Genomic DNA, 6000 nt, shown 5'->3' with positions numbered 1-6000 from the left:
GACTAATTTTTGTATTTTTAGTATAGATGAGGTTTCACGATGTTGGCTAGCCTGGTCTCAAACTCCCGACCTCCAGTAGTCTGCCTACCTCGACCTTCCAAAGTGTCTGGGATTACAGGTGATTTTTGTATTTTTAGTAGAGATGGGGATTCACCATGTTGGCCAGGCTGGTCTCGAGCTCCTGACCTCAAGTGATCCACCCACCTTGGCCTCCCAAAGTGCTGGGATTACAGGCATGAGCTATTGCACCTGGTCTTTAAACAAATTTTATTGATACATAATGTGTGTATGTATGGAATACATGTGATATTTTGATACGTGCGTATTTTACTTGAGACTTGATTGATGTCTGGCTATGCACATCTTCCATGAGTTTAGAATCCCCAGCTATTATTATCTGTTCATACAGGGCCTCTGCTCAAGTATCTCCTCTCGTTTTGGAACTCCAGTTAGACATATTAGATCTTATCACTCTGCTATGTGAATTTTAACTTTTTAAATATTGTCCAACTCTGTCTCTCTGAGCTGTACTCTACATAATATGTTCTGATCTGCATCCAGGTCATTGATTCTCTCTGCAGATGTTTCTGATCTTCAGCTAAACACTTCCATTGAGACTATTTTCTTTTTTGTGGAGACAAAGTCTCATTATGTTGACCAGGCTGGTCTCAAACTCCTAGGCTCAAGCTATCCACCCCCTCGGCCTCCCAAAGTGCTGAGATTACAGGTGTGAGCCACTGCACACAGCCAGTTTTTTAAATACTTACATTTTTGTTGAAGTATAACATATATACCAAAAGGTATACAATTATTAAACCTGTAGCTCAGTTTTCATTTTTTGAGTTGTTGAAATTTCTATATATTCTAGATATAGATCTTTTGTCAGATATGTGTTTTATCTACATTTTCTTCCAGTATGTGGCTTGCTTCTTCATATTCTTAGTGGTAGCTTTTTTTTTTTTTGAGACAGGGTCACACTAGGTCACCTAGGCTGGAGTACAGTGGCATGATCTTGGCTCACTGCAACCTCCGCCATCCAGGTTCAACGGATTCCCCTGCCTCAGCCTCCCGAGTAGCTGGGACTACAGGTGCATGCCAACACACCCAGCTAACTTTTTGTATTTTAGCAGAGACGGGGTTTCACCATGTTGGCCAGGCTGGTCTCAAACTCCTGACCTCAGGTGATCCGCCCGCCTCGGCCTCTCAAAGCGCTGGGATTGCAGGCGTGAGCCACCATGCCTGGCCCCTAAATTTTTTTTATGGTTACTGTGTTCTGTATGCTTTCTAAAAAATATTTCCCTACCCTTAGGTCATAAAGTTATGCTTCTACTTTTTATTCTAGGAATTTTATCATTTTAGCTTTTACATTAGGTCTGTGACCCCTTTTCTGTTAATTTTTGTGTATGGCTGTGCGTGTGTGTGTGCACGTGTGTGCAAGACAAGGTCTCACTCTGTCACCTAGGCTGGAGTGCAGTGGTGTGATCACAGCTCACTGCAGCCTCTGCCTCCTGGACTTAAGTGATCCCACCTCAGCCTTCCAAGTAGCTAGGACTACAGGCGCACACCACCGCACCTGGCTAAGTTTTTTTATATTTTGTAGATATGGGGTTTTGCTATACTGCCCAGGCTGGTCTCTAACTCCTGGGCTCAAGCAATCTTCCCACCTCGGCTTCCCAAAGTGTTGGAATTACAGGCGTGAGTCATGGTGCCCAGCCTTGTGTACGGTTTGATAAGAGGTGAAGTGGAAAAACATACACTGTTGTCTTCTGCTCTTACATCACAGCAATCAACACAGAAGCCTTCTATGATAAAATGTGCAGGAATTTCCCCCCAACAACAAGCAAGCAATCAGTTCTGCAGCAGACAGCAGCTGAGTGTCCTCTAATTCAATTCTGACACTTTTTGGAGATAGCATCAGATCCCACAAATCGAGGGCTAAGTTCCACAAGACTTCCCACTTCCGGTGTCAATCACAAGCCCCAGGTTGTTTTACCTGTCCTTTTTTTTTTTTTTTTTTTTTAGAGACAAGGCCTCACTATGTTGCTCAGGCTGGTCTCTATCTCTTGGACTGGGCTCAAGTGATCCTCTTGCCTCAGCCTCCTGAGTAGCTGGGATTATAGGTGTTAGCTACCACACACTTACCTGTACTTCTGACCGACCAGCTATAAACTAGGGATCCTATTACCCCCTCCTTAGGTTAAATTAATTTGCTAAAGTGGCTCACAGAACTCAGGGAAACACATTTCCCAGTTTATTATAAGGATATTACAAAGGATGCAGAAGAAGAGATGCATAGCGTGAGGTATGTGGGAAAGGGTATGGAGCCTCTGTGGCCTCCCCAGACACCCTCCAGGAACCTCCAATTGTTCACCTCTCTGGAAGCTCCTCTTGGGCCTTCTATGGAGACTTCATTGGATAGGCATGACCAAAGCATGGACAACTGTGTAGAAATGAGATTGGACAAAAAGAGTACTATGTAATACTAACAGTCTGAGTGGGAAAACCCGCAAGGCCTGTCTGTTCAGATCCTTCTTGGCCTCTCTGTGCAGCGTTCTTTCCCCCAAGGTATGGGATAGGACACCTTCTAAAATGGGAGGGTCTTTTTTTTTTTTTTTGAGACTTAAGTCTTGCTCTTTGCCCAGGTTGGAGTGCAGTGGCGTGATCTCAGCTTACTGCAAGTTCCGCCTCCCAGGTTCACGCCATTCTCCTGCCTCAGCCCCTGGAGTAGCTGGGACTACAGGCGCCCACCACCACGCCTGGCTAATTTTTTTGTATTTTTAGTAGAGACGGGATTTCATCGTGTTAGCCAGGATGGTCTCCATCTCCTGACCTCGTGATCTGCCCGCCTCGGCCTCCCAAAGTGCTGGGATTACAGGCGAGAGCCACAGCGCCTGGCCTAATGGTGTAGTGGGGGTCTTATGACCTACATTCAGACAAGATAGGTCAGAGAATTTCTTTATGGCCACCTCTAAGACAGAAAGATGCAGGAAGATTATATTTTTAGTTTCTGTGGCCTGCCTTGGGGAGAAATAACAGCTACGGGAGTTATGAGCCAGGAACTATAAATGAAAACATATTTTATTGACCCCTATGATATAATGATATCACGGCCTCGACCCCTGTGATACATCGTTGTATATGATACATCGTTGTATATGATACATCGTTGTATCACAGGGGTTGAGGCTCATTTTCTTCCACATGAGTATGCAGATGGGACAGACTATTTGTTGAAAAGACTTTTTTTTCCCACATTGAGTCGTTCAGATGCCTTCACCAAAAATCAGTTGACTGTATGTGTCTGTACATTCCCTCTTCTGTTTCATTGATCTGTTTGTCTGTCCTGTGCTAGTACTACATTGTCGAGATTACTGTAGCTTTGTAGTATATCTTAAAGTCAGGTAGTATTGGCCAGGCGCGGTGGCTCACGCCTGTAATTCCAGCACTTTGGGAGGCCGAGGCGGGCGGATCACGAGGTCGAGATATCAAGACCAGCCTGGCTAACACGTTGAAACCCCATCTCTACTAAAAATACAAAAAATTAGCCGGGCGTGGCAGCGTGTGCCTGTAGTCCCAGCTGCTGGGGAGGCTGAGGCAGGAGAATGGCGTGAACCCGCGAGGCGGAGCTGGCAGTGAGCCTAGATTGTGCCACTGTACTCCAGCCTAAGGATAGAGGAGACTCCATCTCAAAAAGGTCTGGTAGTATATAGCTCACTGTCTTGTTTTTTGAGGATTGTTTTGGGTATTGTAGATCCTTGACATTATCATGTAAATTTTAAAATAAACTTGTCAATTTCTTTTAAAAAAAAAACACAAAACAAAATAGAACCTGATGGAAATGCTAGTTCATTTGTAACAGTGAACCACAATGAATGCAAGATAAGCTGAAAACAGGGAAATGGGCTGGGCGCTGCAGTCACACCTGTAATCCCAAAGCACTTTGGGAGGCTGAGGCGGGTGGATCACCTGGATCAAGAGATCTGGGCGACCGACCCGGCCATTATGGTGAAATCCCCTGTCTCTATTGTAATGATAAAAAATTAGCTGGGTGTGGTGGCTTACGCCTGTAACTCAGCCACTCAGGAGGCTGAGGCAGGAGAATCAGCTGAACCCAGGAGAGATGGAGGCTGCAGCAGAGCCGCAGATCGCATCACACTCCAGCCTGGCACAGAGAGACTCTGTTCCAGTGCCGGGCGTGAAGTTCAAGCCTGTAATCCCAGCACTTTGGGAGGCCGAGGACGGGCGATCACAAGGTCAGGAGATCGAGACTATCCTGGCTAACATGTAGAAACCCCTGTCTCTAATAAAATGCAAAACTAGCTGGGCGAGGTGGCGGGCTCTGTAGTCCAGCTACTCGGAGGCTGAGTGCAGGGGAGAATGGCGTAAAACCCGGGAGGCGGAGCTTGCAGTGAGCTGAGATCCGGCCACTGCACTCCAGCCTGGGCTTACAGAGCGAGCCTTTCCTCAAAAAAAAAAAAAAAAAAAAAAAAAAAAAAAAAAAAAAAAAAATAGGAAATGGGGGTAAGGGGAGCTGTGGAAACTCTCTTAACTTTCTGCTCCTGGAAGTAGATGCCCCAGCCCCAGTCAAGCCATCAAGGGACTGCAGCCCTGTCTAATAGTTTAACCGCAGCCTCATGAGAAATCTTAATATAGAACCACCCTCACTAGCTAAGCCACTCTCGAATTCCTGACGCCCAGAAACTGTGTGAGATAATAAATGTTTACTGTTGTTTTAAGCTACTAACTTTTGGGATAATCTGTGTCACAGTATTAGATAACAAATACACCATCTTTTACAGAGTCATACTGAAGGAAAAAAGTCAATTTCCTGGGTTATTTTGCTGTGACAAATTCTTAGTAGAATGACAGCCCAAAGCCTGTGAGTAGAAATAGTTTCCTGGCACACTGACACTTTGCTGCCAACCAAACACATCTTTTTGCCTAGAGCAGGGGTCAGCAGACTTTTTCTTAAAGGGCTACATAGCTGGGCGCGGTGGCTCACGCCTGTAATCCCAGCACTTTGGGAGACCGAAGCAGATGGATCACGAGGTCAAGAGATCGAGACCATCCTGGCCAACATGGTGAAACCCCGTCTCTACTAAAAATACAAAAATTAGCTGGGTAAAAATCGTGCCCAATCCCAGCTACTTGGGAGTTGAGGTAGGGAGAATCTGTTTGAACCTGAAGGTGGAAAGTTGCAGTGAGCCAAGATCGCACCACTGTGTGACCCAACTAGGCAACAGAGAGAGCCGAGACTGATGATTAAAAAAAGGACTGGGCCGCTGTGGTCAGCCTGTAATCCCAGCACTTTGGGAGGCTGGAGACTGGCGGATCAGGTCAGAGATCGAGACCATCCTGGCTAACACGTGGAAACCCCACTCCCATTAAAATACAAAACTAGCCGGGCGAAAGTATGCTCTGTAGTCCGTTACTCGGGAGGCTGAGGCAGGAGAACATGGAAACCGGAGTGAGCTTAGTGGTTTTATCCCCGTAAAAGTGCCACTGCACCCAGCCATAGGGCGTGACAGGACCTCCGCAAAAAAAAAAAAAAGGACTGCTGCTAGTAAGTGGCTTTAAGCAGTGGAGGCCAGCAGCATAACTCATGATATTATGGGCAATTATATAACTGAAGGTTCCAGGCTAGATACAGTGGCCCATGCCTTAGTCCCACCCACTTGGAGGCTTGAGGTGCTGAGACTCTGAGCCCAGAATTGAGGCAGCTGTGAGCCATGATCACCACTGAAATCCAGCCTGGGCAATAAAGTGAGACCCAGGCTCTATTTTTTTAAGTGTGTGTGTGTGCATACACATACATACTATGTACTATTTATACATATATATGATTATATATACTTACATATATACACTGTAAATGTATATATAGTAGCTATATATACATGCGTATATATACATATGTAATATGTGTATATATAGTATGTGTATGTATATATGCACATATTAATATATATATTTTACATACACATATTACATTTTATTATA

Source organism: Papio anubis, chromosome 18 (assembly GCF_008728515.1).
Source record: "Papio anubis isolate 15944 chromosome 18, Panubis1.0, whole genome shotgun sequence".
Classification (NCBI taxonomy): Eukaryota; Metazoa; Chordata; class Mammalia; order Primates; family Cercopithecidae; genus Papio; species Papio anubis.
Note: the sequence above shows the minus strand (reverse complement) of the source record.